The sequence below is a fragment of the Anoplolepis gracilipes genome, chromosome 3, assembly GCF_047496725.1.
Source record: "Anoplolepis gracilipes chromosome 3, ASM4749672v1, whole genome shotgun sequence".
Classification (NCBI taxonomy): domain Eukaryota; kingdom Metazoa; phylum Arthropoda; class Insecta; order Hymenoptera; family Formicidae; genus Anoplolepis; species Anoplolepis gracilipes.
Window position 1 is genome coordinate 13,133,295 of NC_132972.1, and position 27,722 is coordinate 13,161,016.

Sequence of the window (27,722 nt, forward strand, 5' to 3'; positions counted from 1 at the left end):
TCATAAAATTTAATCACGCTTTACAAGTGAATGAATTAATAAATGATGAACTAGTAAATGAACGATAATGCTGAGACGAAGCGTACAATTACATGTTTGCTAAACAAACAACGATAATTGCCCTGACGCTAATAGTAACTGTAACGTGAACGGAATCAATTGCTTGCTCTGACCGATTACAATCGAAGGCATACGAGAGCAGTCTCGTGAATTCTCCGTAACTCCATTTACTTTGTTTTCTTTTGCAAATATAAGCTGTTAATAAAAACCATATAGGAATGTACATTTTTTAAGATATTTACACAGCGTTTTTAAAATCATCTAGAAATAGCGTCACATTGAGATTGTAGGTCAGGTGGTGTATAAAAGAGACTACTTGAGAGGAACATCGAGTGATATATTAGAGACATTTGCAAGAAGACGTAAAGACTCGGCGCTTACCGAGTGATGTTTTATTTAAACATCCTCGGATCAAAGAAGAATTGTTGTCTAGCGCTGTAATTGAAATAGCTTCATGAGAGTTTGCGGAATTAGAAGAGAAATAGGACATCGCAACCGGTCACATTTGCTGTAACGAATACGAGTCTTGTACAAGGACATTTCGTTTCATAGAAAACAAACTGTGAGCAACGTCAAAAGTGACATGCGTGCTCTGCGTTTTCCTAAATTCTCGCGTAAAAAAACTGTTTCGCGATGTAATTAGAAATTATTATTAATTTAAAAAAATTGTCTTCCTTTTAATAATATTATTTTACACATACACGCAATGAAATTATTTCTATTCTATATTTTAAATTTTGCATTTGTAAATAAAAAAGAACTTTTTTATAATTCAACTTACAAAAAAATGATGTTCTAAAATAAAGCTTTAAAACTTTCAAGAATATTTAACTTGAAATGTGACATTTCTAAACCGTTTCTAAAATTTGTTAATACATTTTGACTCAATTTATGTCTAGATTAATTGCTACATATAATCTGAAATTAATGCTCTTAGTGCACTAAACAGCATAATTTCGTTGTAAGCTGCATTTACAATCAGTCCAAACTGTCCGACACTAATATGGAATTCATATGATATATAGAGTATCTTCTAAACATATATTCTAAATATATATTCAATCAGCTGATTTTCAAAGCACAGGTATATCGAAAAATCACTTTTCAAGAATTAATCGAAAACTTAATAGATAAAAATTATGACAACAGCTTTCCGAGATATCTCATGGAAGTTTAATTATCAACCCTTTCCTAATCTCTCGTGGATAGCAAAAATTTATAGAAATAACAATCTGCGGAATTGAGAAGAAATAAAATAAGAAGGGATCTTCGTATATGAACCCACGAAATAAAATCTCTATCAGAGAATTCGCTCTTTATCGGCACGTGACAGTATCGCTCGAATCAGCAGAAACGACCCCACAGAATGGGGAGACTCGAATCGATGAAGGAACGCTCAAGACCAATTCCGGAGCTGACGTGCGGACCTGCGTCCCAGGTGTTCGCCGTTAATTGATCGCAGGTTTAGGGTCCTAAACCCGTACGCGCGAGCGGCGGAATTAAGAGCGAGGACAGCGGCGGCGTTTGCTACGGGCACTGACGCAGGTACCGGCCACTCATTCAATTACGTTTCTGACACCAGGCACATCAATCTTGTCGCTCCGGCGCTAACACGCTGGATTTCGACGACCGCGGCGGAAGTGAGCGCGGGGCGACCTCATGGCACGTGGCTATACGCGATTTGTTGAGTCGTTTTGCCAATAGAGGCATATATGATTTTGTAAAGAGAATTTATTGCTCAAGAAATGATTAAAATATAATAAGTCATGAATAATGGAAAAACAATATAGGAATGATGAAACTATCGGATAAAATCTTGATAAGCATTTTAAATCTTTGGGCTTTAGTTGAATACTTGGTGAAAAAGTATTATTACTCCAATCCTTTTTTGTTAATTGATAATATTAATATTGTTACATACGTTTTTAAGAATCAGAAAGAGAATATATAAATTTTCACTAGTAGTTTTTAAGATTTAAGAAAGATTAAAGAAAGATTTTTTTTTCTTTTTTATTTCTATTTATAATTAAGAAGCAGCATTAAAAGTATAAAATTAATTAAAAAACATGAGAAAATAACAGAATTGGTAATTATATGAATTTTTGAATCGATAATTATATAATAATTGTGTATATAAAAATTTATATCACATCTATGTCTTTTTGAAAAGAAAAATAATTAACTCACTAATGAATGTTAATGAATATTAATTTAAAAAATAATTTATAAAAAAGAAATTTTATTTTATTATCAACAATATTAAATACTAAATGTAATAGCTAATTAATAAGTAGTAGACTCTAATATCTTTGTGACACGAATTTATAATATATATATATATATATATTATTATATCATTATATTGATTATACATATATGATATGTGCAATTAATTATGTTACATTACATTTAACACTTTAGTATGAAAGCGCCAGGCCATTCAAAGTTTACTAATGTTGCAGTTCTACCGGCGAAATTTACAGTACTAGAACACGTAAAGGATATTAGCTCAATGATAATCTTCTGAACGCCAAATTAATGTTCTAAATATAATCCTCCGAAATAGTAATTGCCTGTGTTTACGAACTGTATTATTATTGCTTTGAAATTGCAATAGCTGTGTCAGCTGCGTACTGAACTACAATATATATGCACCCTGAGGGAACTAGAGTGTGTACTGTTCCTTTGTTTAATCATTTCTGCTTTATTAGACATTACATCGTGGGCACGTATACCAATGATTAAGCAGTCCGATGATCAGTAGACTCAAAGGTACGAAAATCTGGCCGCGCTCGATGTTTGTTCGCCGACGCCGATATTAATTTTAGATGCACAAATGGGACCATGAGTATTTGTGTGCGTATGCAACAACTTTGTAATATAATAACGTTGTTCGTTATGCGATACAGTGTAATAACAATGCATATATTATCATGTAACAATATCAGAATTTAATATACAGCATTGAGTATATATATACTTTACTATATTATTACTTTATAATAATCTATTTTTACATACACACTAACACACACACACACACGCATATATAAATATATAGTTTCTTTACCATCGTGACATATCAAATATGATAGTTCACTATAAAAACGAGATGTATGTAATGACAAAAGCAAGTTAAAATATGCGGCCAGAAATCTAATTTAACATTAAATTTAAAAAAATTATTATTAAATAATTTATTTATTGACTATTCATCTATTTATATTAATGTATAGTCATTAATAATTTTAAAAAGAAAAAAAGAGAGATTAAGAGGAATTAGTTAAAAATTTACATGTTTCAAAAGTTTATTTAAGAGAAATTAAAAGATAATATAGGAATCTATTACTTAGAATTTAAGATTATTGTGTCAAATCAATACCATTAAAATTGAATTCCATAGTATGGAACTCTAACGCATGAGCCATTTCCGGAAGCGTAGAACAGGAGAGCCAATAAAATACGTGACTAGGAAAATGAGATAGAAACGCCGATACATCGAATAGAAGGGGATAAGAGCGTAAGAGACAGTGGGAGAATCATGTGGGGAATACACCGCGATATACCATTGATGGCAGTGGTCTCGCTCGCTCACGCGGGAATTTCTCTAACCCGCGGGACACAAAGCGGAATGTAGTCACATCTGGCCCGCTCTCATGCGGCGGCGGATCTCGGTTTACGTTGGGCGTCGATGCGGGGACGGAAAATCACGATTGCCGGATAGCCGGAGAGAGGAGCTACACAAACGGAAGGAAATAGAGAGAGAGAGAGAGAGAGAGAAGAGGAAGAGAGAAAGAGAAGGTAAATAGACGAGAGAAAGAGAGAGAGAGAAGAAGCGAGACAGATCGAGGGTGGTTCGAACGAGGGGAGAGAGAATGGATAATGATCCAGTCGACATTAGCAGTAACCACCCTACTGGAGAGTATTCCGAACGAGAAAGAGAGAGAAGGAAAGTTCGAGAAAAAAAGAGAAATACAGGACGCGAGGGTTGCGATAGAGGAACAAGGACGTTGTTGCGGACGAAGGGGTGAAAGGACCGCGTACTACATGCATATTGAAGCGTCATTTCATGGTCACTGCAAACTGAAAGTCCCCACTTAAGGGTGAGTTCGTAGGGCATGCTCTGGTAATGACGCGTATCGCACGCGATCACCTGGAACATTGAAACGGTTGGCGTTTGATGAGCGCTAAAAGAGTGTCGCCATTTTTTTTCTCTCTAGCCATTAAAATCAGAAACGCGTTATATAATTTTTATATATTTTAAGAATTTGCAATTTTTTTATGAATAAAAACAGACGAATTCTCTTTAGTTTTTATTAACTATAAAAATAGACATTTGTGATAATATCAGGAATTTCGATTGAAAATGTGAATCAGATTGTTTTTCGTTAAAAATATTTTTATATTTTATAGGAAAATATTGATACTTACATTTATACTCAAATGATTATATATATTTATCGTGATCGGAAAGATATCATAATTTATAACAGATTTATTAAACATGCATTGCTAGACAGGTCAGAAAAGATTATTTTTTAAATAATCGTGCGATAATATCGAAAATATGAAAAAGTCAACATTATATGATATAATATATGATGATGTTCGGTATTTTATGGATACGCGTAGATCATGACACCTTAATACCGGGCAATCATTGTGAATACCTAGCAATTCGCTTCGCTGTGATGCGATAATAAGCGAGGAAGTCGTTTTTCCATATGAAAACAAGTTTTAATACTCTACGTCATTATGCACAGCTGGAAAGTCGCATCGCAATTTCAAGAGAAATGTTTACGAATGTGCATACGTTCATTTTTTGCCCTAAATTACCGTATAGACATAATTATTCTCAATTATCACGTACTTTGCTAAAGGTATGAATTATTAAAGGTCGAATTATTAAAATTAATAACTTTTAAAATTAACAGATACAAAATTGATAAATTAATTTCGATACGTTTTGTAATTGTCATTAAGATAAGAAAAAGTCGTACAATGAAATTAATATAACTATATTTATACAAATGTCATTACGCTTAAATGTAAATCATCAATAGCTTTATCGAACGTATTCGACATTGATTTATCATCCATATGTTCCATATTAGTTATTTTGAATAACATGTAATTGTCATCGACTGCTAACGTTATAATCTCGCTGACAAATACGTACAATTGCTGAGTGTACGCGTCAATATTGCAGTAGGATATGAACGGTAATTGAAATTTCCGCGCGAGAGCCCGCAGTGCATTCAGTGTTTTGCATCTTTGTTTCCTTTTTTTTTTTTTTTTTTTTTTTTTCGTTACCACCAACGCTCATAAAAAAAAGACGAGAAGTACCTGTTTCAGAGATATGAAACAAGGTACACCATTGATGCGGAGTTCGCCAAATTCTTTCGTATGTCTCGCTCAGCCTCGTGTTCTCTAACATAACGCAGCAATATTTAAGCCCAATTACCCTACCTTTAAGTATAATACCGGCCGTGACTTTGCGATGGGTTCGGTGTCAGGTGCGCGTACTTGCATGCACGACATTACCGCTTGTCTTATTATAATCGACGACTTTGTTTATAGCGTTTCTTAATATTTATGGCGCAGAGATCGAGCTCTGAGAGAGAGACCCGCGCACATCCATTCTTACACGTGTGTATGTATATACAAGCCATGTGGAGGCCACAGGCGATGCGAGCATGAAACGCCAGCGATCAGACTGCTCTCGAGGCATTGTAGAGACGCGCGTCATAATCGATGAAATTTGCAATCTGGATCGAGTCGAGGAAGTGGATTTCGCTTTAGCTCGTTTGTCAATCTGCGGATTTAATGTCGTTTAAAATAGTATCATTATTTCTTCAAACTGAAAGTGAAAGAAGGAAATAAAAGATGATTACAAGGAGAAAAAAAAATGATTGAAATCTAAGAATTACTTAAATTTAGTTTTTATATATATATATATATATATAAAGACATGAGCAGAGAGTGTGAATCGCTGCTATTATATAAATATTTTACACTGTTTCGAACTCTCTCAGTTTCTTTCCAATTCAGAATTATATTGTTCTGCTTCTGTTTTGTTGATGAGAAGATAAATCTGCATATCAAGTTCAATATTAAGTTCAAAATCTAAAATATATATTTTAAATTCTTAATGTATTGTATATGCAGGTTAGTTAAATTTTTGAATTTACGCGTATTCAACGGTAATCAACGACTGATACAAATCTCGCTTTGTATATTATTCAGCATAGCTACATCACGTTATTACGCTTAATTATGCAAGAACAATTCACACAGGTAACATTGTGCAACACAATAATTCACAATCGGCAACGTTGTTCCCGATCGACGAACGAAGAGAAAGCTGTGCATTCTACTATGTCGTCTAATCTCGGTAGGCCATGGCAATCTTATCTGATAAACGATTACATCGTCAGTATCGGATTAAGATTCACTTTAGACAGGCAGTTTATCTTTGGAGGTTGCACCTTCCGCCTCGGTTGATAATTCGATTCCTTCCGCGCTTGTAACTCTCCTTCGTTCGCTCATCTAGCCAGCCAGCCAGCCAGCCAGCCAACCAACCAACCAACCAACCAACCAACCAACCAGCCATCCGGTCGTCGTCTCTTCTAGGCTGAAGCTAGCGAGATTATACGAGGGAGACCCTCAGCTTCATAGTTCCTCCAAGATGCATCGATTTCCTCACACCGCCTCGCCAACGCCACGGCAGCCACCCACGGTATATTCGCGCATACATACCCCCCTCAGACAAAGAGATCTAGATAGACGGAAGCCTACCCCGTACGAATAGCAAGGAAGGAATGGAACGCCGGCGGCCATTTTGTAAGCTCTTCCCGGAGGAATCAATGTGACGTCGCCTGAGGGGCGCTTGCGCTGCGGGCGACCCTCCGCGTTCGTCCCTGCAATCCTTCCTCCTCCGATCAATTCCAACTTCGGTGCCTCTCCGACTCTATTCTACCCCCTCTTCCTCCCTCTCTCCCGTCCTTCCATCGGCAAAACCCCTCGTGTCTCTCTCTCTCTCTCTCTCTCTCTCTCTCTGTGTGTGTGTCTTCTGTTTCTCTTTCTCTCTCTCTCGTTTCGTATATACAGTTTTCCGCACGTTTCCGTCTCTTTCCATTCAACTCTCCCTTCCGCAGTAATCTTACATCCTGTTTCTTTATCCATATGTCCCATCGTCCTTGTCTCGAAGGGATATCTTTCATCTTTCTCCCCTTGTATCTTTGCTACGTACGACGCAGCTCCACTTACTCCTGTTCGAATTCTCTATCTTGGGTTTATTTGTGATTTTGGTCCAGGATCTTGTTAGGCATTATTTTACATGGGAGATATGTAGATTAAATGAGGGGTAAGATCTCAGAAACATGGCATATTTTTCCGTAAATACTAGATAAATAAAGAAAAGTGGCAATTAAGAATCTTAAATGAAGTATTATTGTAATAGGTTTTCAGGATTATTATACATCAAAAGTACGTAAATGATATACTGAAATTATAAGTATAAGATCTTTATTTTAGTTTATAACAAAAGAGTTTTGTTCATTTTATAAAAGTGAAATACGGTTATATACGTTACAATTTTTTACGAATGAAAATTTTTTTTACAGCACTGACGCGAGAAATACAACTAAAATGTTATATTTTTGTTTTCGCTTTTTCATGGATGTGGGTTTATAGATTTGAGTAAAAAAATACTTTTAGGCAAAGATGATTGCAACGTATAGACTCGATATTTTCTCCATTATCGGCTTTACGTGTTTTTCAAAGCTATAAGATTATATAGTTCGTAGATGTGATGACGTAATTCAGAGGTACTTTTAATACATTTCTCTTAATATAATAAACGTATTAAACATTGCGTTGGAGGGAAAGTTGCAACGTATAGACTCGATATTTTCTGCATTTCCGGCTTTACGTGTTTTTCAAAGCTATAAGATTATATAGTTCGTAGATGTGATGACGTAATTCAGAGGTACTTTTAATACATTTCTCTTAATATAATAAACGTATTAAACATTGCGATGGAGGGAAAGAATTCCCAGACGGATCGTAAAAAATGCAAATGCTAATTCAAACAGCGCATTCGGCTTATCGTTGAATAATCCGCCATTTGTTCGGCCGATCGCCATAGCTAATTTCCGTCACGACGATCGTGAGGAAGGCTGGAACGTGGAACGGCGCGTCGAAACGAGTGAAAGAAGCACCAGTACTACATCTCGCACGCATCTTTGCTGGAGAGCGGAGGAGAGCGGCGGGAGCGACGGGGGTACATGTGCGCGTCGAGGGCAACTGAAATTTATAATGTCGGGTAATCGTAGCAGGGCGTGCACGCACCTGGGTACTAGGGTACCGGCACGTTATTATGATTAGCTACTTTCGGTCCGGTCCCGGGGAGCGCCGGAGATTCCGATCGGATACGCGATACGCGACGCACACCTCGGATTACGGGCCGGGGAAGATGATCTTCCTGCGGACGCCCGGGGCCGTCGTCAGGTACCTACATTCTACCCACCTCCTACCAAGACATACTTCATTTATTATGACTGTGATCATCGATTATGCACCGACGTCTAACCCCTTGCGTCCCCCTCCTCCCCCCCCTTCTTACTCTTTCCCACCGCGATCTACCGCCCCTTCTACGCTTCCATTCTTCGTAGTGGCCGCTGTTCTCGTCGTCCTCGTCGTCCTCGTCCTGATCCTCGTTTCGTTCTTTTATTCGTCCTTCTTGTACTTCTTCATACTTTGAGAAGGAATCGCGAACAACATATTATGGCGACTAGAGAATATACGAAGTGAATTGTATCAAAGAAAGACAGAGTAAGGAAGAAGACGCGAATGTTTCTTCCTCTCTTTTTCTCCTTTCTTTTAATAAGGATATCTGCATGAAATTTTCGACAGTGTACTTCTATCGCGACTCGTCTTTTTCATCGCGGTTTGATATATTTACCTCGTGGACCACGGAGATTCGACATTCAGATTGCGCCGGATGTAACAACGAGCGACGCTGCTCCCTTCTCATCTCTTTCATCTATCCCCTTTTATGATTCTTGAATTTCGAAACGATTCATCGATTACTTAGCGTCAGTTTCCGCTACGTACAAAGTACGTAACTACTTTACTAGAAAGTAAATTAATAGATGACTTGTGGGGAGTAAGATAATTTTAAATTAACATTTTGAGCCTTTATTTCAAATGTTCTTATTAGCTTCAATTTAATATTTCTAATTGCACAGAAAACTTTTAATCAACTTATTTATTTATTAATTTAATCAACTGATCAATTACTATGTTGACGCAAAACTTTCCGCAACAATACATTTTTTAAATTGAGAATATATACGTTTTGTTCCATCTAACCTTCGCACGAGATTTATTAGACGTAATACGTATCATTTTGCACCTTTCATTATTAGCTAGTTCCGCTATTATTTGTGCCTTGTGTCGATTTCTTTTTTCAAAGTACATACTTCTCTCTTTTGACGCGAATTATAACCTGTCTCTACGCACAATGTCTTCCGCTTTTTTTTACCATGGCAATCTGTGCACGCACTGAATACGATGGTTCTCCGACGCTTATCTTCGCACTTGTATCTAACGATACAACATGCCCGATTTATCGGGATACGATAACGATCGCGGGAGAGAAATAGAGAAAGAGAGAAAGAGTTTAGAATGCCGCTGGCAAGACTAGGGGTTTCTCCTTGCACACGTGTTATAAGCTACATATGATTGCTACGTATTTCTAATGAAAGTATCCAACACAAAATCTGTTCAATCTGAATCTTCCAATATCTATCTGCTTTAATCTGTTTATATCTTCTTAATAATTATATATTTTTTCTTTATATAATTATATATTAATATAATTTGCACGTGTATTTTAATCTGAAGTGTCATAGTTCTGTCTCTCTTTTTTAGAAAAAACCTATATAATTTTTCATGAATTTAAATCTAATTTTTCTTACTATTTTTTTACAAATTTGATATATATTATCAAAATGTAAGAATTTTAATGTTACATAAGTTTATTAACTTCAAAAAAATATATTTGGCAAAAAATCATACTTGAAAAATATGGCATTTTATTTTGGCGATTATATTCATTTTTATACTCTCATTTTTCGTCACAGTAAATTGCGTTTATATAATGCGACATATGCATAAGTTAGTACAGGCATGTTATAATAGATAGCGATAGCGGAAATTTTCGATTAACTACTCCCAATGTATTTACCGAAACCGAATTCAGTACACATAGCAACTCAACTGCCGAAATCGAAGTCGATATTTGCCAAAACCGTATTTCAGGTTTACATCGAAACTAGGTTCGGTAGTTACACAGCGTCACTCGATCGGGACGAGGATCTTTGCGGGCGATTTGCATTGGAATTCGTATTAGCGTACCGTGCTATCATCGTGTATTTAGTAATACACGACCTTAAATTTAATAAGCAACCGTGCGAAAATAAATATTGGGTGGCCGATACATATTTAGATAATTATGTAGAGCGGAGGCGATCAAATTTGAATATGCGAATACGCGTGCTAAATTTTCATAAAGATTTTATGATAACCCTATAAACTCGTCGATTGTTTAACAACAAATAATTGGATTTAATTTTAGAGTAAATTCTTTAGAAAAGATCAAAGTCTTGTATTAACTGTCAGTAAATGAATTATTGTTGGTAGTATCATAATTGTTTCATCAAGCTAGATCTGATGATGTACATATATATGTCAAACTTTTACTTTAATCAATTTTGATGTTACTTTTTCGACTCAATAACAGTATTTACTGTAAAATTGATGAAATTTACGGAAATGAATAATACTGATTTCTTCGTCTCAATACATATTTAAATTTGAAAATTTATCTTTATTTAAAATATTTAAGCTACTTTTTTTAATAACAAGAATGTAAAGAAGATTAAACAAATTCCTCACTTATATAATTGTGTACAAAAATTATTTAAGTTTCTAAAGAAAAGAACGAGAAAACTTGTGAATTTTCAGATTTTGACAAGAAAGAGTAAAGGAGAGAAAAGGAAATTTTTCTTTACCTAACTGTTTTAAACAGTGTTATTTGAAAACGGTCTCTGCTCGATAGACGCATCTTGTATACATGCGAGATTGGTGGAAGCGCAACGCGCCGACTTCCACGGTGATTTACGACGACCGCGCGCGCCGCGGGCCGACGTTTCTCCGAGGCGTAGAAGGAACAAGAAGGAACAAGAAGGAACGGACTCGCGAAAGAAGTCCATAACGCGATGCGTGTAAACACGGCAGATAAGTACCAATAGTTAGCGTGCTCGTTAAATATCGGCATTCACGCCCTCGTGCCGTTCGCTCGCGCGCTTCGCGGAGACCGTCCCTTTAATAGCCCGTAACGTTATCGCTACGTTAACCCCATGTGCGTACGCGCGTGCTCTGCGTGAGTCAAGGGTCGTGTCTTAACCGACTCGACCTCGCCATTCAACCTTTGAATGAAGACCGGTATTCGTTGTTTGTGTAAGCATTTCCTAGAAGCTTCGAGTAGGAGTACATAAGCACGTTTGATTGATTAGTTACTCTTGTTACTTCGATTAAGACTATTAATAAACTTTTTTTCAACTACTTCATTCTCAGAAATTCTGATTGAATGTAAAATTGTAATAATTAAATTTTTAGGGCATTAATTAAACAATATTAAATTTAAAAATATCTTTGCAGTTTTTTTTTTTTTTTTATTAATTTTAAGAACACTTTGCACTGATGGAATTTTTTAATTGGTTTTTTTAGATCTATCGATTTTAAAAAATTTTTTTTTTCAAAAACCAAATCGGATTTTAAATTTAATCGGATTTTGAGATCTGTTTATTATGTCTGTGGAAGTGTTACGCAGATTCGGAAATAATGTTTCTCGTACATGCAAGTTATATGAAAACTTCTAATATGAGGATAATATCGCGCTGACGTGAAATAATTCTGTTCATCGGAAGAGATGTAAATATGCGTAATGTAAATTTGCAATAACTCACTCTTGGACCGTGTCATAATGATAAATAACTCGAGACTTAGAGAATATGCGTTTCTGTCGACGATCTTTTCTATGCACGTAAACGCAGTCTTGCACCTGGTATATATACTCATCGGTATCGATTACCCGCAATAAACTTGCGCCATTTAACACTTCTATACGTCAATAGCGACGTAGCCCCGGTCTATGGATGTGAGAATGTATCCGGTAAAATTATGACTATTCTGACAGCCGTAATTACGATGTTAGGGGCGGGATATCTTTATATGCGCGTGAGCAACTGGTTTAGAGTCGTAGGCGATGCACATTTCAAATCATGGTTTTCCCTTTTTACTTTATGATAACATAGTTAACACTGCACTAATATTGAAGGCAGAATTTATTATTTCGCGATACTATTCTGTTAAAAAGGAAAGGAGAGGAATTAAAAATTAAAAATATTTATTACTTAGATTAATAATACAGGTACTATATAGAAACTATGTTGTATTTATTTTTCTAATTTTTATTATAATTTATTATAATTATTATAACAAAATAATATTATAGTTTCTCACTTTCACTGTTTTCAAATGAAATGCTAATTCATAGTAATTTCAGTAATTTTGTGCAAATCACATTGCATACAATAAAAATTATGTGATGGAACAATATTTTTTGATAATAAGATTAAAAACTCTTGCGGATGAGTTTTTCGTTAATTCAGTCATCTCTTTGGGAAATTTTAGAAGGTAAGACGTTCGGACAGAGGTAAATTTGAAGCGAAGAGCAGAACAATCACAAAAGGAGAGAGAGGAGAGAGAGAGACAAGAGAAAGAGAGGGTGGCAAATATATAGTTTTTCTCCCCTTCAAGAGGGAAGTTCTTAGAGGACCCCTCGGCGAAAAGGGTTTCTAGCTCCTGGTGATTGGTGTAAGTTAGCCCTCTGGGCAGAGAAAACGGTTTCTCGAGCGCATGCGCGGCGCTACGGGGATCCCCCTTTGCTTTAGGGTTAGCCGCGGTCCTCCCTGCGGCCAACAGCCCAGGATGACACGCCCCGGGCTACCAGATCAATAAGATCCCTTATACCTACCTACCAACTACCTACCTCTTTGGTTACGCCCTGAGATATATACCGTCGGTTTAAATTCGCAAGTAGGAACTTACGTATACTATAGAGCTGTCGCATACTGTATCTTGCTGATATATACGTCGGGCAAGGTATACTAAACCGAAAACCGAACTGTCTTTGCAGTCAAAGTTACATTATTTGACGTATTGTTATTTGAAATAATGTGTTGCCAGAACGAAATGCTTAAAATATATTTCAAACTTCAGAACTATCTGTAATGAGTGGACAAATTTTTATTCGATTCTATCGCGAGGGATCGAGCTATCTTACAACGATCATTTTTTCTGAAAACTTTCTATATATATGTGCAGGGTGTTACAAAATTAGACCGACAAACTTCGAAGGGAAATAGATGAAGTTAAAGCAAATACTTTTTATTAATATTATTTTGCTCTACGATATTTTGTTTTAATACTACATGATAAAATAGGAGATTTGTGACTTTAACAAATTAACACAAAACAAACAATGTAAGTGGAAAAATTCAAATCAAGGTTAAAATAATAATTTAATTTTTCCACTTACATTGTTTGTTTTTTGCTAATTATTTAAAATCACAAATCTTTTATTTTATCATGTAGTATTAAAACAGAACGTAGAGCAAAATAATATGAATAAAAGGTGTTTGTTTTAACGTCATCTATTTCCCTTCAAAGTTTGTCGGTCTCATTTTGTAACACCCAGTATGTACACACTTCAGAGAATTATTTTCATAAATTTTAAAAAGAAATTTGTTTTTACTTGAATTTATTACATCAACCTTATATTGTTTATTGAATTTTGTACTGTTTTTAGAAAAATCTGGACACGTAATAGTACTAATCATAAAAGAGTATATTATAGTGCGTTTTATTTCTTAGAGATATTTTTTAAAATTTTATATTAAAACTTTTTAAAGTAACAATTAACTTAATTATTTCCATTATACTATAAATTATATATAGTATTATATATATATATAGTAGAAATAATATACATAATTGAAACTATGCTGGGAATTTTATTGTTTTAGTGCAAAATTGTACGTATTTACGTTATCTTAACATAATTAAAAACATAATGGTATGTAAATAAGTTTAGCGAATATTTCTGTACTTTTTATTTTCTCGTTTATTTTATCTCAGTGAAGTAAAACGACTCGATCCCGAATTTTTGTTGGGCTCTTTCATTTGATAAACAACAACGTTTATTACTCGTGATTCGCAACGCGTAACATTTTTTATGTCAACTACTCGTGTATGACGGTACATATACCCTTGGAACACGATACGATACTCGCAGAAAATACGTGGGTTTATTTGTGACCCATTAAACGCGAACAACAATTTTCCATTGTGCATAGTGCATTCGTGAAAATATACGAACTGCATTACACAGATGCGATACGTTGCAAACAGAGTCTGCAAATGGGTATGCGTAGAGCGTAACGGCAGAAAAAATTGCGGCGCGAAGCGATATATAGCGGGTGTGTGCAATTGAAAAGCCGCGGAGGTGAAGTATCGCAAAAGTAATTACAATCGTCGGTCGGTCGGCCAGTGGGAGAGAGAGAGAGAGAGAGAGAGAGAGAGAGAGAGAGAGAGAGAGAGAGAGAGAGGAGAGATTGAGGGGGATGTGGTACACGCGTCGAAAAAATGACCGTAAAAAGATGACCACACGTCGGACCACAACGATGACCGTATCTCGTTAAAAGGCCTCCCTTCCAATTTCGCCAGGTCGATCTGAAATTTTCTTGTAAGCTCGCGTGCACGCCCTGGGCTGTCACGATTCGAACCTAACTGCCGCGTTCGTATAACCGATTCAGGAATTCCTCGTAAGGTAATTTCATCTTTGGAATTCCTGCTGCCCTCGTACGCATACCTCTCGTACCTCGAGCTACTCGTTCGTAAGTGCGTCTTAATCTTCTTCACGTGTCTATGAAGTGACGAGCGATCGCACTAGAAATTACCCGATGCTCTGATGGCGGAATAAATGCAAAACTTCAACAACTATAAGACAACTATAACTTCAACGGGAAACGCATATCATAAAGGCCGATTTTACAGTTATCATTTCAAAACTATGCAAATAGAAAAGCAAAAAGTCTGATTAATCTACAATGTAATTTAAATATTTCTGTTCATGGATATATCTATCACAAAAAGATTCCACAAAGCAATACGAATGCAGAGATATATCAATTTTAGAATATTTAATTTTTTTCTTTAGAATATAATTCGAGAAAGCGCGAACACTATGTATATTCTTATTCTATATAATCTCGCAGAGAAAGATTACAATGAATCGAAGTCATATTTCAGATACATTATTAAATTGTATACTTTTGTTTATTGACTCTTTTAAATTAAGAAAAAATTAGAAATTTTTATTTTATTATTAAAAAATATAAAAGAATAGTTTATGAAAAATATAAAACGGGAAAGCATCTCTCTTTTATAACAGTGAGAATTTACGATCGTTTGCAAATTCAGTTATCACATTCTATTTTTGTGAAGAAAAATAAAGGGTTAAATTGCTCCAATAATGAAGATCCCTAATTCTTTGGCGGTCTAACTCAGGGCTAATTAAAAGCACAAAAAAGGGTTATCCAGGTGTCTTCATCAACGTCATCGTGTGTCTAGGATACTAAGAGCTTAGGTTAAAAATCAAAAACAGAAAAGACATGTCCTACGGAAATGTCGAAGGAATTTCATTCATTCGTTTATTGCTCAGGTAGCTGATCAAAAATCTACCCTCGAGATTGCCCTCGGCTGAAACCAGGTCGTCGACCAGAACGATGGTCTGGTCACATTCAGTGTGTTTGCGTGGTCAACGCGGTTCGTATAGATCGAAACTACGCGGTCGTGTAATTAGTGAATCGACGCGAGAAATGCTTTCCAGAAATATCGACGCACAAATTTATTGCCGTATTAATTTCGTTAACATATTTATCAGCATCGTATCGCGCGTAGCTTTTTCTCTTAACGCGCAATTCAATAATCTTTAGACTAAATATTCTCCAAGATAATATATTATATGATACACGATAATAATAAAAAAGTAACAACATTGCATAACTTTTGATATTTTTCGATATTTGCTATTTCGTAAATTCATCAATCATTAATTATCAAGATTCAGCGGAATAAAATGAAGTATCGTAAGAAGAAGGGAAAGCATCATAAGAAAATTTGTTTTCTGATATTTATTTCACATATTTTTTTATATATTTAAAAAATACATATGTTATAAATATAATATTGTATACTATAAAAAAAAATTTTTTCGTAAAAAGAATTGATGTATGCAATACTTATAAACTTTAAGGATAATAGAATAACTTTACATCATTGATAGCTATTATATGATGTGTATATGATTAATATTTTATTACTAATTATTTACTTATGATATTACTAAAATACAAAGAGCAAAAATTTAATTTTATATAATGCACGATATAATATTTAATGCGTGATAATGCTTAAATATTATTTCAAATTTTGTTTAAGCACATTCGTGTGTTTTGCAAAAACTAATTCATCTAAACTAAAGTTCATCTAAGAAATGTAAAAAAAAAAATATAGTAACGAATGAAGCAGAAGTTATATTTTTACAATTTTATCTGATAGATTTATTTTAAACAATAAAGAGAAATATTGGCGATAGTGTTATATATGAGTAAGTTTTTAGACAGTAATGTACGTATATTGATATATGAATAAGAACTCATTATTCATTTCTCAAGTTCCACATATTACACTTGGGAAAAAATATTAATTTTCTACGGCAATATACGTTTCTTGTCGACCACAGATCGCAAAAGAAAAAAACTGCGAATTATATATTACAGCGATAATAGATCAAGATTTCTGGTCCTTGGTCTCGAAATTCATCGATCGTAGGATCCCGGCGCGATCGCGCGGCGAGATCCTCGCAAGACGGCTGGCGATCGCGATGCAGGCGGGGCGCGCGCAGCAGATGCTCACGAGATAGAGACCTATCCTTTATTCGAGAAATAAAATCTGCACGACATTATCCGGAGGTTTATCCACGAGAGCTTGCCCGCACGAGTTGTTGCCGCGCGCGAGCCAATCGGAACCAGTCGGGGCGTCCCGTCTCTTTGCATGTTGTGGCGAAAGGCGAGATTCTATTGGGTCCGAGCTCGTATCGGTTAGCCAATGGGGACCCAAGTCAGGAAATAACCTGGGCCTTGAGGCCCATCCCAGTATCCTACCCCGACCGTTCCGCTGGTGCGTCTATCTGGTAGCTAAGGCCCCGCGGGCGCAGTAACCCTCGAGTCCTCCTGCGCGTACGACGGTTTAAGGCGAATACCTATACAAAGGTCGAGATATCGGAAAACAATATCCACGGTGCCAGTAACTCGATATATCTTGGGTTCACCCATCCTACATCTTTTTTTTTCTTTTATCTTTTATTATCTTTATCTTTCTCTCTCTCTCTCTCTCTCTCTCTCTCTTCTTCTGTTTGCGCACCTACTCTGTCATTACTTCATCTCCCTTTCGGTCCTTTGCCGGTAAACAGTCACCAAACTCAGGAGGTGTTTGGGGTGCACTCCGAATAGTCCACGGAAATCGAATTTGTATAGAGATCGCGAATCGAGATCCGCCGGCGAGTTATAAAAATCTGTGTACAGTGATCGGGTCCCATTCCACGTACTCTGCTGTTTTTGGTGGGCCCGTCGCACCAACGCTAATACACGTGCAATCATCGTGACGACGGATATCTTCGGTGTACGCCGGTCCAGAGTGCCGCTAGCTCGTCGGTGAGAACATCCGGACAATCTGGATTGGTATTGCCAATGATTCGCGTTTTACACACCGGTGCTTAGTATCTACTGGATTCTGAGAGTGGTGCATGTACAGTGGTGTCATAGAGTGCTTTTGCGGCGGACAGTTTTTGCGCCTCGAGCAATGGACGAGCAAGCGTAGGAGATTCGAACGGATATACAGATCATATCGCGTTCTTGCGGACCGATGGACGGTCGATCGATCGTGGATTAGTTTGAATTATCGCAGACATTCTTTACACACAAAGCAGCCGAATGCCGAACCTAGACTACTACAATACCGCGAGAATGCATCAAATGGTAAACTCTTTTCAAAATATACTTTTTATATAGATAAGTTGTTAATTTTCTTATAGGACCTTTTAAAAGGGCATTTTAAAAGATGTAGTTTATAATAATATATTATTCAAAGAAACGTATAGAGTTATTAACAATCATCATTAATATTGAAAGAGAATCTTGATTTTTTTACTGTGTTAGTCTGACATTGTTTAAAAATTTAACTTACAATTTACTAATATCCGAGAATATTATAGAAATATTTGAAAATAATATATAAATTAATACGCATAGTTTATAATTTATTGCAATAATTAATCGCTTTCTAATTTTTGAAAATTTTTAATTTTTAATACACATGTTACCTGTCAAACATGGGAAAAGAAATCTACTTATATGCTACGTTTTCTTGCACTTGAAATTATATTTTAATGATTGCCTCTAACATAAATGAATCGAAATATATTTGGAAATAGCGTTAAATTAGAAAGTCTATTCGCAGACAGTTGGCACTATCTTAAATCTGAAACGTACATCTGGTCGCGAGTAATAAACGGCTACGACGACGTTACGACACGCAATTCGTCACGCGCCCCGAGGACGCGTTTAAGTGAAATAGATACGTCAGTCTTATGGAATATAAGTTCATAAAATTGAGCGGTAAATCATTGAAGATTTCTTTGGAACGTACCACGCGCGAGCGCACATGCCCGCCGCCAACCACAGACACCGTATAATGACAGACTTTAAAAGCGACTCGTAAAATCTTGGCACAATGGAATCATTCCGCAACGTTGCGCGATGTTCTTACTGCATTTTCATTCTGTACGATCGTTAATAGACGTTAAAAAGCGAATACATCCATGATTCCCCCTATATATGGAATTTCATAAATTGAATAATGTGAAGAAAAATTCTTTTTTCTATATCCACAGGAACGCACGGACGCATGTAGGTACATACGTACACACGAAATGTTGAATTTAATTTATATCTTCCCGGCACGATTTATTTTTTGACACATCATGATTTCTTAAGCCGGATGTGAACAACGCTTTGATAGAAGAAAGTAAAATATATAAATTTTTATCTATAAATTTCTTATTGAAAAAAATAGTTCAAATAGCTTGATAACAGTTATATTTTTGAGTACTTAAAAAAAAATGTGATGAAAAATTGGGATTAGAATTAAACGTTAGGTTGAAAATTAATATAAATTTAATAAATGCTTTATTTTTCTAAAGTATATATATTTCGATTACATATATATATATTTCTTATCGAATAAAAGAATATACCTTATGAACCATTATTAAAAATATATATGTTTTAATATACAGGGTGTCTGGTAATTTGTGAAAAACCTGCTAATGACAGATTCTTGAGATCATTTGGAGACGATTTTTCCTCAGCGACAATGTCGAGGGATTAATAATTTCCGAGTTATAAGCGATCGAAAAAAGACACTTTTCGCAAATTAAACTTTTTAAAGTTAAAAAATTATCAAAACTACATTTTTCAGTTATTTTCAGATAGAGTTTACTGTAATGGAATTTTAATTTAAGGCTTAATTACAAAGATATATAATGATAAAAATTGGAAACTTGCAAAAAATGATGATGTCTTCTCTCGATATTTTCGTTGAGGAAAAATCGACTCCAAATGATCTCAAGAATTTGCCATTAAAAGTTTTTTCAGCAATTACCAGACACCCTGTATATAATGCATATTGGAAAATTGAATAATCTGTTAAATTAATCGATTTTGATTAGTAAAGAAAACAAATATTATTAAAAGGCAGTTTTCCTTTTCATTATTTATTTGTGCGTGTGTGTACAGTAAGTAGCGGTTCAAAGTTTATATTTATTACATCTCATCTTGTATTGCGCAAGTATTTTCACGCACACACATACGATTATGTATTAAATTTTATTGTAAATATGGAAGCAAAATAGGCCCGCATTCCCAGTTGAAGTTAAATGTTTGATATCAAATTAACAAGTCCGATCGACTAGCGGCTTCAATATTGACAAAGTGAAATGTAATGCTATTACCACAAACCAACCATTAAATGCTGTAATTTAACAAATTTACTTTAGCTGTCGTAATGAGATATTACGAAGCAATTTTTTTATAAGCATTTAGAATTTTTTAAGTATATTAATAAATAAGTATTTTATGTTATATTATAAGTTGCACACATATTTCTTCGAAAGAATATAATATAATCAAAATGATATTATAAGAACAAAAATGAAAATTTCTGATAATAATAAATTTTAATTTTTTATATTGAATTATCTAAATATTTAATATTAAAAATTAAAGATTCGTGACAAGATAGAAGGAAGAGATTACCGTGTCTATCACTTAAATTTTTTCATTTGGAAAAATACAATTCTAAATTTATTAAAATAATATTCAATAACATTCAATAGCTCTAGATACGTTTTATACATTAGATTTAAATTTTTTAATGAGTATTTTTCCTTATTATTTATTAATCATCATTTGATTGCGAACGATTGAGTGAATGCGCCTGCAACATTTTCATTGCATGTTAGCACCTTCGATGCTTTACGATCACCAATTATTTTGACGGTGAATTGTGCATGTGTATGCATCGTTTCACGTGCTTTTATAGGATTGGTCAAAATCGATTGGCCAACGTGAGATGCGACAGATGAAAAAAGCTCAGAAAAATTATATAAATACACAATGCTTCTAAATTTCTTCCATTAGATTTCTTCTTAAAACTTCTATTAGAGTTTGAAAGAAAGAGATTGATTGCCATTAATTGTCAATTAATTGAATTTTTGATAACTATACTTAAATTTTCATGAAGCATGTTGATAATTTATTTTAACCACTTAGTAAGATATATTCTTTTGTTTTTGCTCTTTTCATTTACAAGTTGTAAGAAAAATATATACATATTTTTTGTGTAATTATATCGCGATGAAAAACATGAATCAGTACGCGACACACCTATATACATATGTATAGTTTGTAAATTAAGTATTGCATTGCGTGTTTATAAGTTTTATATAGTGCGTTCGGGAGACTACGTACGTTTACTATAGTACATCACAGGCGCCATAATTTCTCTTAGCTGACGTTTCAATCAACCGTGCCTCGTCTTTCGCTCCCCGATTTTTGTTGTACGTAACATTCTTCTTTATGGTCGGTAAAGCTGATTTTTACCACTCATCGACAATGTTGTACTGCGAATAATATTCTCACAGTATCATATTTGTGCTTTGTGATTATTTAATTTATAGAAACAAGACAAACTCTTTTAAAAATAATTGCACATGTAAGTAAATTGAAAGAGAAACGAATAAATTATACTCTTCGTAATATATTAATAATATTATTTAAGTAATAGATACTTTGAATTCTCAATTTTGTTATTATTGTAGAATATATAATGATATGCCTTTATTTGATTTTTCTTTAACAATAAGTATTTCGAATCTAAATATTTCATTGAAATATCTTTCCTGGATGTATTATTGTTCGATCATCTTGCTGGAAAACTTCAAACATGATTCATACAGTTTATACATGTAGCATTTATATTCTTTTCAGAACTGAGATGAATCATTTCAATTGATGGAACTAATATCATAATTAATGATCGATTTTAGCAACGTGGAAACTGATTTTATCTCTTGACCGAAACATTTGGCATTTATTTGTTCTGGAATAAATAATAATATTAAATACAGATTTTATTAGCTTCAGCATTAAATGCATCATATATTGTAAAGGAATAGTACACTATTCTGAAATTATCTACATCGAGAGATTAAAACGGGGGAACTATATCTAACTAAATGAAACTTGTGCAGTTTTTCGTCAAAACACGTTTCGCAATCTACTCGTGAATATATCATCGTGTTCGGACTAATCAAGATTAACTTATTCATTCCCGGACGACCAGCGCGTCGCCAAAGTGAAAAACGGAAACATCGCACTCGTATTTCCTGATTGGACTTGCGTTATTAAACAACCATAAATTAGAGACCGATAGCCGGCTCGCGAACAGGTACTATTGAAAATGATGCAACGCTCGTTAACAGAACACGGCATTAACGGTGGTGCGCGAACCGGTAAGAAGTAAGATCGATGATAGGTCGTGTTGTCATCGCTATTTAAGCTCGTCTTCTTTATCCTATGTCCGCGCGGATAGACTTCTCGGAAATTATAAGGCGTGCAAATTATAACGAGAACATGCAAATGAAATTCAAACTAGACGTAAATCATGTAACGATATATAAAACACAAATCGTACAACATCGTACGATAATAGGAATGCAATAAGAGCGGATGCATCAATATAATGCACCGTCGCTTTTATTCTCTTTTCTGTCTATAAAAAATATCATAAAATGCAGATAGGTTTTTTGTTGATTGCGAGAGAGAATAAATTACTTTTTCAAGTGATATCAAATTAATTAAACAATAAAATAGTGGCAAAAATAAATCTGTATAAAGTTTATAAAAAATATTTATATAAAATAATTTTTTACAAGCGTCAAGGAGATCGTACACACGTGTGTGTGAATTAGGTTTTACATATACAAATTTATAGTTATCAATCAAGAAACATATAATTTCAACAGAGTAGGACATAAAATATTTAATTTTCTAAATATTATGTTGTGCTAATCGACTTTGATATTAGATATTAACTATACCAGCATCTTATCGATAGGTTTTCTACTTATTGTCAGTTTGAAGGAAGTCTGCTAAACACACGACAATTTAAATTTCTAGCACCAACGTCTGAAACAATGTCTGTAATAATTAATAACATTTGAAATTTTAAATCATATTATTATAAAGTCATGTGCTATTAGAGATAAAACATAGAGATATTTTCAGCGATCTAAAAAATTAGTAATAAAAATCGTAACGACATGCCCATAAAAATTGCCCATAATAATTTTTGCTTATGCTCAGCACAGCGAAGGAGTGAGAGAGAAAGGGAGTATATGTATGTTGGTTATTACATTTATTATACAATATTTATTTATGATATTTTTTGCTGAAAATATTCTTCATCAACGAATCAAATATTGAATTTCATGGTACATTAATCTTTTCATTCTTTTTGACAATAAAAATACAGGATTTTTTTATTCATTATCCAATTTTTTATATTATTTTGAATATTTATATTATACGTGTGAATACGTTACACGATCTTCTGCTTTCTTATTTTTCTTCATCACAATATATATTTATGACCACAGGTTAAACATAAATTATTGGGTAATAAAATCCAACTAACGTAAAATTTATTTAACGATAAAAGTGTTCACAGAGCGATATTTACTTTTTATATATTATACACTTTTTATACATTATACACTTTTTATATATTATATATACATTAAAATATGCCATGAAGAGAGAATGTTCACTATATGATCTTTGTTTATATATCCTCTCGTCAGAAACATTCCTTCGATGATATCGATTCGAATAGTAGAAATATCGGCACGTCACATATTTTTTAAAAGTAAAAAAAAAGAAAAAAAACCAAAGATACATACGTAGAAAAAGTAGGCGAGAGATGGAGGAATTGGAGGATGACGAGAAGGTGAGTGAGGCGCGTTTCTTTCACCTGTGCCACCGCGAGCAATAAATAACCGCCAGCTTAGCTGATTTTACTGCCGTGTGTTTGGGTGATCCCAATAACGCCGCCCGACGAAGGGACGAATAATGTGAAGAAAACCAATCTTCGTGCTAACTAGCCATTCAGACGGCACAACTGCCAGACGTGTACTGAAGGGACCCTGGTTAACCTCTGAAACGAAACGGTTTCAAGCCTATTTCGGTATTAAAGAATTTGTGCGAGTAATGTCATAACCGCGTCATAGCCGAAACATTACATTGCCATCGGGAAGACGCCAGATTTACAATTTATATTCACATTTGAGTTTACGCGAGTAACTCTCGTATTATTTTATATTATTTCAATTATTCCGAAATTACACAATAATTTCTGGAAATTTTTATATTTTTGCTGTCGAAAAATTATCATGACAAAGATATTGGATTAACCAAGTATTTACTTCAGTTATTATCGTCCGAGTTGTATCACATTGTGCACGGGAGAAAAATATGTTTACGAATACTAAAGTAAACTATACTACGTTGAATGTGATATGTTGTAATTATTCAGAGATAGCTGACGCATTTTTCTTTGTAATGTTTTTTGAGAAATGATTCAGCGCAAACAAACTTTTGCGATGTTGGCAAACGAGCGCGCGGCTTCGTCGGTATCTCGTTCGCATATTTTTTTCGATATCACATATTCGATATCGCCGAATCTGGTGTTTCCGGAACACGGCGCCGCTACTCCCACGTATGAAAACAAACTTCAAAAATTGATATCGGGGAAAATGAAAATGTAAATCTCCGCGCGCGCGCGGAGGCGTCGTCGGGGGTAAGCCATTACAATTTTTTTGGCCGCGATATTGCCGTGGCAACGCTACGCATTCGATTGCACTTCAAGCGCTGAGAATGATACAGATCTATAAGCGAGACTCTTAAACAAGATGAATATTTCCATTCGAGGACTATTGTATTGATACAATCCAAGAGAGTCGCTGTTCAAGTAAAATGGTCAACTACTCGACAGATAATACTCCAGTTATACAATGTATTTGAAGAATTTTTGAATTTTTTTTTTTATTATAGAAATAATCTTTCTAAAAATAGAAAAAATGTGTAAATTATATATATAACACAAATATTATATACATGTTACTTTGTTATTAATTTTATAATAATTCTAAATTCAGACATGCTCGAGTGGATTATGCCAAAAATTCGACGTGAATTGTCTAGTTATTTCTCAGTTGAGAAAAAACGTGAAGCAATTAAAATTAACTAAATTAGAGAAATTTCCCTCTCAGCTATATTTTTGTACTCTCTTTTAGAATTTAATTTTTAAAACTTACATTTATATCACTCTTGGCGCTTCAATTTCCTTTTTTGTATTTTCTATATGTATAATACGTTATATTATCTTATATTATTCACCCGAATACGTTCTCGATTGAACGTTTTGCGTGGGCAGCAACGCATCATACAACCAACGAACTTGGCGCAATCATAATTGCTCTGGCATGTGGTAGCTATTAAAGCGCGCAATTTATCACCGTGGGCATCATAATTCAAACAAACACCATGAGTCTATTGTCTTTAATGAAATTATATCGTCAGACATTAATTATCTGCGAAATTGGAAAGACAGTTGTTACTTATGCATCTCGCATATCAGCTTTCTATTGTATCTTCTTTCATTACAATCTTTTTCGCGCGTACGTTATAAAATGCTTTTCAGTAAATTAATTTCAAACATATGACTCTTGTTCTGTCCATTGTTCATCATATCTTCGCTGTTACAGCACAAGATATTATTTTTTTTTTTTTTTAGTCGAATGCATTTAATATGCAAAATGTATAAATATTTAATATTGATTAAATATATAGAAAATATATTTTCTATGTCTGAGTATTTTGAATAACTAAACTGATATAATGAGATAAGTGATGCTGCTTATAAAGAGTATCGTTAAATATTTTCTTCGATTTTTAAATCAATAAACACCTATCTGTTTCTTTATAATCTTGATGATAAAGCAATAACACTAATGAAGTGATGTTATTAGTGCGTATGTAAGAAGAATGAATCCTTGAGAACACGTGCATTAAAAGGGAAATGAAAAGGAGGTTCGTCCACGGTTCGTGGTTCACACAATCAGATAAATCACACGCACGGCATTTACTTTATAGCTGACGCGATCACGTTGTCTCAGCGTTTTTATTTTAATAATCAGGTGTATGAGTAGCGGGGCGGATAATTTTGGCAGAACGGCTCGGCTCGCCGTTTATCTCCGTTAACAAAATGGTTTAATTACTCCGCAAACAAGTGGATCAATATCATGGTCCATCCGCCTCGGTTGAGAGCGTGATATCGTAGCTGAAATTATCGTCGTCATTATTGCCGTCAAATAATCTGTCCTAACTGTGTAACTGTTTTATATCTATTTTTCTATATGCTTATTTTTATCTTTGCTTAGCGTGACTCGAGCAAGTGAGATATCACGTCTCAGGAGATTTGTAGAATTAAATTAAAGAATCGGAAGTCACCGTTTGCATACCGTACTGGTGCAAGAAACCGTGAAATTACGTGAGCAGCGTGCAAACTTTGATTCTATGACATAATTATTGACCTGCCGCGACGCTTCCCATGCAACGCATGCCGGTCGAGAATCTAATTTTGTGGAGCACGTTTTCTTTTAACGCGCCCGTATATGGCCTCTCTCTCCCGTAGAGAAAGGCCGTATCTATATAATAACTGGTTAAATTCCGGTAGTGGCTATCCTGACGAACGGTAGCCTCTAATCAACCTAATTTCGGGTTCCTTTCCTTCAATGTGGGCCAACATTGGAATTATTCGGTAATTGTAATGGATCGGAATGTTGCGCGTTCGCTCTTTAGGGTAGGAGTTGGTTCTCTCCCAGACTAATTTCGGATCTTGCGCGTTTATTTTATTTTATTTTTTCTTCATTCCTCGCGTTATTCCTCGCCATTATCGAATCCGCCGCGAATATAATTTTTTTTTAAGATATACAATTATGAACGTATCTCTCATCACGCATTCCGATTTTGCGATGCGCCTCACGTGAAAAGCTTATGCGGCGCGTAACAGTGAAAAACATGTATCTCCTTTTATATATATATGGTGTTCGAGATTTATCAAAAACTATTTCAAGTACAGATTCTTCGGCAAATTGATGTTTTTCCTTGGTAAAAATATTTAGACAGATCGAAATTGTTTAGCAGGTTTTTCTAATTTTTAACAGTTACGTCTTACAAATTTCCGGTAAAGTAAAAGTTACTTAAATTTACACGCCAAATGGGAAAATTTATAAACTAGCAAAGGGGGGAAAGAAACGAGAAAATATTATTTTAGACCGAGTTTTATTTACGTATAATTAAATTATTCGCAGGATAATTATTATTATCGTATTCTTTACGCGTCACTTTGTTCTAGTACTCTTTTATTCAGTTTGAGCCACGTACTTTGACGAATCATTACAATCTGGCCGAAAATTTTTAGGAGGATAAACTCAATACCCTAGATATATATATATATATATAGATGAAGATCATCCGGACGCTTGGCGCTTGAAGTAATAATCGGGCCAGAAGTAAACTAGGTCCACGTCGTATCGGACAGAAGTAGGGAACACCCGATGTAGTTCAGCCGGTCGATTTAGAAACGCCTTCGGGGCGTATAACCGGCACGGCGTTATGCTCCTACAAGCTGAACCACTCTAGTCGCCTATTCGATATTCAATATACCGCGGCGAAATTGTCGCCGCTCTCGTTCGCAATAAAGCACGACGAAATAATCGGGCGAGAGAA

At 34.7% G+C, this 27,722-nt stretch overlaps 1 protein-coding gene across 6 annotated transcripts in view; it reads left to right on the forward strand.

Annotated features, from left to right (window-relative positions):
* Tfap-2 (transcription factor AP-2) overlaps positions 1-27,722 on the forward strand; it is a 208,170-nt gene that overhangs the window by 66,509 nt on the left and 113,939 nt on the right. The window contains exon 1 of one of the 6 annotated variants that reach the window (XM_072887850.1): positions 17,759-18,290. The exons of the other annotated variants lie outside the window; for them this stretch is intronic. The gene's annotated coding sequence lies outside the window, so the exon portion shown is untranslated. Of the gene's footprint in view, positions 1-17,758; positions 18,291-27,722 lie in introns of those variants that run through there. 6 annotated transcript variants of the gene reach the window in all.